The sequence below is a fragment of the Phyllobates terribilis genome, unplaced genomic scaffold, assembly GCF_046119375.1.
Source record: "Phyllobates terribilis strain yellow unplaced genomic scaffold, ASM4611937v1 Scaffold_2__4_contigs__length_985480577, whole genome shotgun sequence".
Lineage (NCBI taxonomy): Eukaryota > Metazoa > Chordata > Amphibia > Anura > Dendrobatidae > Phyllobates > Phyllobates terribilis.
Window position 1 is genome coordinate 976,496,136 of NW_027362762.1, and position 9,989 is coordinate 976,506,124.

Consider the following 9,989-nt stretch of genomic DNA (forward strand, 5'->3'; position numbering starts at 1 on the left):
GAGATCTCCAAACAACACCATGAAGACCAAGGAGATCTCCAAACAACACCATGAAGACCAAGGAGATCTCCAAACAACACCATGAAGACCAAAGAGATCTCCAAACAACACCATGAAGACCAAGGGGATCTCCAAACAACACCATGAACACCAAGGAGATCTCCAAATAACACCATGAAGACCAAAGAGATCTCCAAACAACACCATGAAGACCAAGGAGATCTCCAAACAACACCATGAAGACCAAGGAGATCTCCAAACAACACCATGAAGACCAAGGAGATCTCCAAACAACACCATGAAGACCAAAGAGATCTCCAAACAACACCATGAAGACCAAGGAGATCTCCAAACAACACAGTGAAAACCAAGGAGATCTCCAAACAACACAGTGAAAACCAAGGAGATCTCCAAACAACACCATGAACACCAAGGAGATCTCCAAACAACACCATGAAGACCAAGAATATCTCCAAACAACACCATAAAGACCAAGGAGATCTCCAAACAGCACCATGAAGACCAAGAAGATCTCCAAACAACACCATAAAGACCAAGGAGATCTCCAAACAACACCATGAAGACCAAGGAGATCTCCAAACAACACCATGAAGACCAAGGGGATCTCCAAACAACACCATGAAGACCAAGGAGATCTCCAAACAACACCATGAAGACCAAGGAGATCTCCAAACAACACCATGAAGACCAAGGAGATCTCCAAACAACACCATGAACACAAAGGAGATCTTCAAATAACAACATGAAGACCAAGGAGATCTCCAAATAACAACATGAAGACCAAGGAGATCTCCAAACAACACCATGAACACCAAGGAGATCTCCAAATAACACCATGAAGACTAAAGAGATCTCCAAACAACACCATGAAGACCAAGGAGATCTCCAAACAACACCATGAAGACCAAGGAGATCTCCAAACAACACCATGAAGACCAAGGAGATCTCCAAACAACACCATGAAGACCAAAGAGATCTCCAAACAACACCATGAAGACCAAGGAGATCTCCAAACAACACCATGAAAACCAAGGAGATCTCCAAACAACACCAAGGAGATCTCCAAACAACACCATGAAGACCAAGAAGATCTCCAAACAACACCATGAACACCAAGGAGATCTCCAAACAACGCCATGAAGACCAAGAAGATCTCCAAACAACACCATAAAGACCAAGGAGATCTCCAAACAACACCATGAAGACCAAGGAGATCTCCAAACAACACCATGAAGACCAAGGAGATCTCCAAACAACACCATGAAGACCAAAGAGATCTCCAAACAACACCATGAAGACCAAGGAGATCTCCAAACAACACCATGAAAACCAAGGAGATCTCCAAACAACACCATGAACACCAAGGAGATCTCCAAACAACACCATGAAGACCAAGAAGATCTCCAAACAACACCATAAAGACCAAGGAGATCTCCAAACAACACCATGAAGACCAAGGAGATCTCCAAACAACACCATGAAGACCAAGGAGATCTCCAAACAACACCATGAAGACCAAGGGGATCTCCAAACAACACCATGAACACCAAGGAGATCTCCAAATAACACCATGAAGACCAAAGAGATCTCCAAACAACACCATGAAGACCAAGGAGATCTCCAAACAACACCATGAAGACCAAGGAGATCTCCAAACAACACCATGAAGACCAAGGGGATCTCCAAACAACACCATGAACACCAAGGAGATCTCCAAATAACACCATGAAGACCAAAGAGATCTCCAAACAACACCATGAAGACCAAGGAGATCTCCAAACAACACCATGAAGACCAAGAAGATCTCCAAACAACACCATGAAGACCAAAGAGATCTCCAAACAACACCATGAAGACCAAGGAGATCTCCAAACAACACCATGAAGACCAAGGAGATCTCCAAACAACACCATGAACACCAAGGAGATCTCCAAACAACACCATGAAGACCAAGAAGATCTCCAAACAACACCATAAAGACCAAGGAGATCTCCAAACAACACCATGAAGACCAAGGAGATCTCCAAACAACACCATGAAGACCAAGGAGATCTCCAAACAACACCATGAAGACCAAGGAGATCTCCAAACAACACCATGAAGACCAAGGGGATCTCCAAACAACACCATGAACACCAAGGAGATCTCCAAATAACACCATGAAGACCAAAGAGATCTCCAAACAACACCATGAAGACCAAGGAGATCTCCAAACAACACCATGAAGACCAAGGAGATCTCCAAACAACACCATGAAGACCAAGGAGATCTCCAAACAACACCATGAAGACCAAAGAGATCTCCAAACAATACCATGAAGACCAAGGGGATCTCCAAACAACACCATGAACACCAAGGAGCTCTCCAAATAACACCATGAAGACCAAAGAGATCTCCAAACAACACCATGAAGACCAAGGAGATCTCCAAACAACACCATGAAGACCAAGGAGATCTCCAAACAACACCATGAAGACCAAGGAGATCTCCAAACAACACCATGAAGACCAAGGAGATCTCCAAACAACACCATGAAAACCAAGGAGATCTCCAAACAACACCATGAACACCAAGGAGATCTCCAAACAACACCATGAAGACCAAGAAGATCTCCAAACAACACCATAAAGACCAAGGAGATCTCCAAACAACACCATGAAGACCAAGGAGATCTCCAAACAACACCATGAAGACCAAGGAGATCTCCAAACAACACCGTGAAGACCAAGGGGATCTCCAAACAACACCATGAACACCAAGGAGATCTCCAAATAACACCATGAAGACCAAAGAGATCTCCAAACAACACCATGAAGACCAAGGAGATCTCCAAACAACACCATGAAGACCAAGGAGATCTCCAAACAACACCATGAAGACCAAGGAGATCTCCAAACAACACCATGAAGACCAAAGAGATCTCCAAACAACACCATGAAGACCAAGGAGATCTCCAAACAACACCATGAAAACCAAGGAGATCTCCAAACAACACCATGAACACCAAGGAGATCTCCAAACAACACCATGAAGACCAAGAAGATCTCCAAACAACACCATAAAGACCAAGGAGATCTCCAAACAACACCATGAAGACCAAGGAGATCTCCAAACAACACCATGAAGACCAAGGAGATCTCCAAACAACACCATGAAGACCAAGGGGATCTCCAAACAACACCATGAACACCAAGGAGATCTCCAAATAACACCATGAAGACCAAAGAGATCTCCAAACAACACCATGAAGACCAAGGAGATCTCCAAACAACACCATGAAGACCAAGGAGATCTCCAAACAACACCATGAAGACCAAGAAGATCTCCAAACAACACCATGAAGACCAAAGAGATCTCCAAACAACACCATGAAGACCAAGGAGATCTCCAAACAACACAATGAAAACCAAGGAGATCTCCAAACAACACCATGAACACCAAGGAGATCTCCAAACAACACCATGAAGACCAAGAAGATCTCCAAACAACACCATAAAGACCAAGGAGATCTCCAAACAACACCATGAAGAACAAGAAGATCTCCAAACAACACCATAAAGACCAAGGAGATCTCCAAACAACACCATGAAGACCAAGGAGATCTCCAAACAACACCATGAAGACCAAAGGGATCTCCAAAGAACACCATGAACACCAAGGAGATTTCCAAATAACACCATGAAGACCAAAGAGATCTCCAAACAACACCATGAAGACCAAGGAGATCTCCAAACAACACCATGAAGACCAAGGAGATCTCCAAACAACACCATGAAGACCAAGGAGATCTCCAAATAACACCATGAAGACCAAAGAGATCTCCAAACAACACCATGAAGACCAAGGAGATCTCCAGACAACACCATGAAGACCAAGGAGATCTCCAAACAACACCATGAAGACCAAGGAGATCTCCAAACAACACCATGAAGACCAAAGAGATCTCCAAACAACACCATGAAGACCAAGGAGATCTCCAAACAACACCATGAAAACCAAGGAGATCTCCAAACAACACCATGAACACCAAGGAGATCTCCAAACAACACCATGAAGACCAAGAAGATCTCCAAACAACACCATAAAGACCAAGGAGATCTCCAAACAACACCATGAAGACCAAGGAGATCTCCAAACAACACCATGAAGACCAAGGAGATCTCCAAACAACACCATGAAGACCAAGGAGATCTCCAAACAACACCATGAAGACCAAGGGGATCTCCAAACAACACCATGAACACCAAGGAGATCTCCAAATAACACCATGAAGACCAAAGAGATCTCCAAACAACACCATGAAGACCAAGGAGATCTCCAAACAACACCATGAAGACCAAGGAGATCTCCAAACAACACCATGAAGACCAAGGGGATCTCCAAACAACACCATGAAGACCAAGGAGATCTCCAAACAACACCATGAAGACCAAGGGGATCTCCAAACAACACCATGAACACCAAGGAGATCTCCAAATAACACCATGAAGACCAAAGAGATCTCCAAACAACACCATGAAGACCAAGGAGATCTCCAAACAACACTATGAAGACCAAGGAGATCTCCAAACAACACCATGAAGACCAAGGGGATCTCCAAACAACACCATGAACACCAAGGAGATCTCCAAATAACACCATGAAGACCAAAGAGATCTCCAAACAACACCATGAAGACCAAGGAGATCTCCAAACAACACCATGAAGACCAAGGAGATCTCCAAACAACACCATGAAGACCAAGGAGATCTCCAAACAACACCATGAAGACCAAAGAGATCTCCAAACAACACCATGAAGACCAAGGAGATCTCCAAACAACACCATGAACACCAAGGAGATCTCCAAATAACACCATGAAGACCAAGGAGATCTCCAAACAACACCATGAAGACCAAGGAGATCTCCAAACAACACCATGAAGACCAAAGAGATCTCCAAACAACACCATGAAGACCAAGGAGATCTCCAAACAACACCATGAAAACCAAGGAGATCTCCAAACAACACCATGAACAACAAGGAGATCTCCAAACAACACCATGAAGACCAAGAAGATCTCCAAACAACACCATAAAGACCAAGGAGATCTCCAAACAACACCATGAAGACCAAGGAGATCTCCAAACAACACCATGAAGACCAAGGAGATCTCCAAACAACACCATGAAGACCAAGGAGATCTCCAAACAACACCATGAAGACCAAGGGGATCTCCAAACAACACCATGAACACCAAGGAGATCTCCAAATAACACCATGAAGACCAAAGAGATCTCCAAACAACACCATGAAGACCAAGGAGATCTCCAAACAACACCATGAAGACCAAGGAGATCTCCAAACAACACCATGAAGACCAAGGAGATCTCCAAACAACACCATGAAGACCAAAGAGATCTCCAAACAACACCATGAAGACCAAGGGGATCTCCAAACAACACCATGAACACCAAGGAGATCTCCAAATAACACCATGAAGACCAAAGAGATCTCCAAACAACACCATGAAGACCAAGGAGATCTCCAAACAACACCATGAAGACCAAGGAGATCTCCAAACAACACCATGAAGACCAAGGGGATCTCCAAACAACACCATTAACAAGAGGCACCACTGACCAAACAACCAGATTGTGAGGTAGCAAAACACAAAAAATGCCAAGGGGGATAAATAGTTTTGCAAGCCACGGTGTGTGTGTGAATAAGTATAATACTGTGAGGAAGTGATAAAAGAGGCCCCATAACTTAACATAGTAACATAGTAACATAGTTTGTAAAGCCGAATAAAGACTTGCGTCCATCAAGTTCGACCTGTTAGTTCTGTAATTGCTAAAGTTGATCCAGAGGAGGCAAAAACCTCAAATGATTTGGCCAATCTTCACCTGAGGAAAAATTCCCTCCCGACTCTGAAACCAGCAGTCAGAATAAATCCCTGTATCAACCTACTATTTTATTCTATTTTTAAGTATATGCAGAAATCTGCCTGGTATCTAGAAATGCATCCAGTCCCCGCTTGAACTGGTTTAGTGAATCCGACATTACCGTCTCCTCACTCAGTGAATTCCATATTCTCACTGCTCTTACCGTAAAGAACCCCTTCCTATGCTGGTGCTGAAACCTTTTCTCTTCCAGTCTTAGTGAGTGCCCTCTTGTTACCGTAATATCCCTCCTTTTGAACAAATCCCGGGCAAGGTCTCTATACTGTCCCCTAACATATTTGTACACATTTATTATGTCCCCCCTCAACCTTCTCTTTTCCAGGCTGAATAGTCCTAGTTTTGCCAACCTCTCTGGGTATTGCAGTCCCTCCATTCCCTTTAGTAATTTTGTTGCCCTCCTTTGTACCTTTTCAAGCTCATTTATATCCTTTCTATATATTGGGGCCCATAACTGAGCACAGTATTCCAAGTGTGGTCTGACCAGTGCTTTGTACAGTGGAAGAACAATGTTCTCCTCCTTTGCAGCTATACCTCTTCTGATACATCCCATTACCCTGTTTGCCCTTACAGCAGCCGCCTGACTTTGGGCACTCCAATTTAGTTTGCTATCAATGAAGATGCCCAAGTCCTTCTCCATCTCTGAACGCCCCAATGATTTCCCATTCAGTGAGTACTGGTGACTTCCATTTTTCCTTCCCATATGTCTGACCTTACATTTCTCCTCGTTAAACCTCATTTGCCATTTAATGCTCCACCTACCCAGCTTATCCAAATCCCTCTGTAGGTCTGCACTGTCCTCTTTTGTATTAATTGTTTTACATAACTTTGTGTCATCTGTAAATATTGATATTTTACTATTTATCCCGTTGACTATGTCGTTAATAAAGATATTAAATAACATTGGGCCTAGTACAGACCCCTGTGGTACCCCACTAGTGACGCTTACCCAATCTGAGTATATTCCATTTATAACCACCCTCTGCCTTCTATCCTTTAGCCAGTTAGCTACCCACTTGCAGACATTTTCCCCCAGCCCCATCATTCTCATTTTGTATACCAACCTATTATGTGGCACGCTATCGAACGCTTTTGAGAAGTCGAGATACACGACATCCACTGGTTCCCCCTGATCTACTCAAGAGCTAACCTCCTCGTAGAAGTCAATCAGGTTTGTTTGGCAGGAGCGATTCCTCATGAATCCATGTTGGTTCGGGGTTAATAGATTATTAGCATCAAGATGCTCCATGATTGCCTCTTTAATGAAGCTTTCAAAAATTTTGCCCACAACGGACGTCAGACTCACCGGCCGATAGTTTCCGGCGTCACTTTTTGCTCCCTTTTTGAATATTGGCACTACATTCGCCTGTCGCCAATCAAGTGGCACAGACCCAGTCTCAACAGAGTCCTTAAATATAAGATATAACGGTCTGTCTATCACATTACTTAGTTCCCTTAGTACCCGTGGGTGTATGCCATCAGGTCCTGGTGATTTGGTTATTTTAATGTTACTGAGGCGTTTCTGTACCCCAGCTTGGGTTAGATTTGTCATACTTAGTGGAGGATTAAGCTTGTCACTTCTCATTTCTCCTGTTAGTTCTTTTTCCTTTGTGAAAGTTGCCAAAAAAAATTTATTTAATAGATTAGCTTTATCCTCATCTTTCTCTATGATTTTGCCTTCATCACTTTTTATCGGTCCAATATTATTCGATTTAATCCTTTTACTATTTATATAGGTAAAGAACAGTTTGGGATTTGATCTACTTTCCCTAGCAATACGTCTCTCTGTTTCCTCCTTCGCTATTTTTATTTGTTTTTTACAGGTTCTCGTTTTTTCCTTGTAACACATTAGTGCCTCCTTACTGTTTTCCTGTTTTAATCTCTTGAATGCCTCTTTTTTGCTATTTAACGCCCCTTTTACGTTCTTGTTCAACCATATTGGTTTCCTCTTATTTCTGGCCCTTTTATTCCCATACGGTATATACCTCTCGCACTGAGTATTCAGAATTCTTTTGAAGGTTTCCCATTTACTATTCGTATTCCTTTAAGAACTTTGTCCCAGTCTATAAGTTGAAGGTTTTCTATCAGCTGATCAAACTTCGCCCTCCTAAAGTTTAATGTTTTAGTTGTTCCCTTATTGATAACCCTACTGAAGGGCATTTTGAAGTCGATAATATTATGGTCGCTATTACCTAGGTGCCCCCCTATCTGTACCTCAGTTATTCTATCAGGCCTATTAGTCAATATTAAGTCCAACACGGCCTTCCCTCTCGTTGGTTCCTGCACTAGTTGGGAGAGATAATTATCCTTAATATTTGTCAAGAACCTTTTTCCTTTCTGCGATCTACAGGTTTCTGTTTCCCAGTCAATATCCGGGTAGTTGAAATCCCCCATTACAATCACCTCATTATGTTTTGCTACTTTGTCTATTTGTCCTAATAGCAGTTTCTCATTCTCCTCTGTTATATTGGGTGGCTTATAGCAGACCCCCAGTAATATTTTATTATTATTTTTTGCCCCCTCTATCTCTACCCACATGGACTCGACCCCCTCTTCTCCCTCTGCTATATCTTCCCTTAGTCTGGGCTTTAGACGTGACTTTACATATAAGCAGACTCCTCCGCCCTTCCCCTGTTTCCGGTCCCTTCTAAATAAACTATAATCTAATAAATTTACTGCCCATTCGTAGCTATCGTCTAGCCAAGTCTCTGTTATACCTACGATGTCATACCTCTCCTCCGATATAAGCGCCCGCAGCTCATCCGCCTTATTGGTCAGGCTTCTTGCGTTGGTCAGCATGCAAGATAAAACTTTGGGGTTATTTAGCATCCTATTCTTCTCTAACGATCTAACTGTACTATCCCCACCCCCCTCTCCACCCTCATTATATTCACTTCTCCCCTTCCCCCTTGCTTGCCTCACATCCCACCTATTTCCTTGGTTCCCCCCCCCCCCCCCCCGTCTCTAGTTTAAAAACTCCTCCAACCTATTAGCCATCTTCTTCCCCAGCACCGCTGCACCCTCCCCATTGAGGTGCAGCCCGTCCCTACGGTAGAGCCTGTAGTCGACCGCGAAGTCGGCCCAGTTCTCCATGAACCCAAACCCTTCTGCCTTGCACAAACTCTTTAGCCACTTATTCACCTGTAAAAGTATACACATAAATACCAATGCTCTGGACATAAGCCATCAAATCCCTATGCCCAGACAACCCCCTTAACTCTGGAGTATATTCACAAAACCAGGATATCTCCAAGAATTCTTGTAAATTTGGACTGGCAACTTTCCAGTATTCTCCACCCTATGTGACTCGCCCCCTGGGCCGTGGGGCACTCGGATCCGGGCAATTAGGGAAACGATGGGAGTAGTAGTGGCAACCCGGTTCCGTGGCTCAGGGTGGTCAGGCCAGTGGTAGTCCGTTATGTGTTATTGATAATGTCCGACTACGCCACCCGTGGATTGCGGTTATTAGGAACCGCTGCTGCATGCAGACCGCTGGGGCTGATGAGGTGTGCAGCTAGGGTAGTGTGACTCCCCACGGGAAGAGTGCGGCCCCAGGGCAGTGTAGTGGATGGTGGGAGTGATGGTAGTGAGAGTCCCAGTGCTGATAGTGCTGGAGGAGCAAGGAGCACACAGACAACAGGTTGCAGTCCAGGGTCTTTACTGAAACAGGTAAACTGACCCATAAACAGTCCCAGCTAGGAGGGGACCTGGATGTCTGAGAGCAATGGGGAAATTGGCCCTGGTCAGGGTGAGGGTGTAGGCCTACCGTGCTTTCTGTGCTCCTTCTGGCTATCTCCTCGTTATAGGGTAACAGCCCACGTTTCCGAGCTTTCCGTGTATTCTCGTCTGTATGGCCTGTGACGTGGGTTCCTTTCTGCTCCCAGCCTTGTACAGCTTTACTGGTCCCTTCGGTTGTGGCAGGGCCTCCAGGCTTCTTAGGCCAAGGAAAGTACAGTCCCTTGCGGGCTGGTTCTCTGCTGGGGGATGTGGAATCCTCCCAGCCTCAGACACCAAAGTCTGGTAAAATTA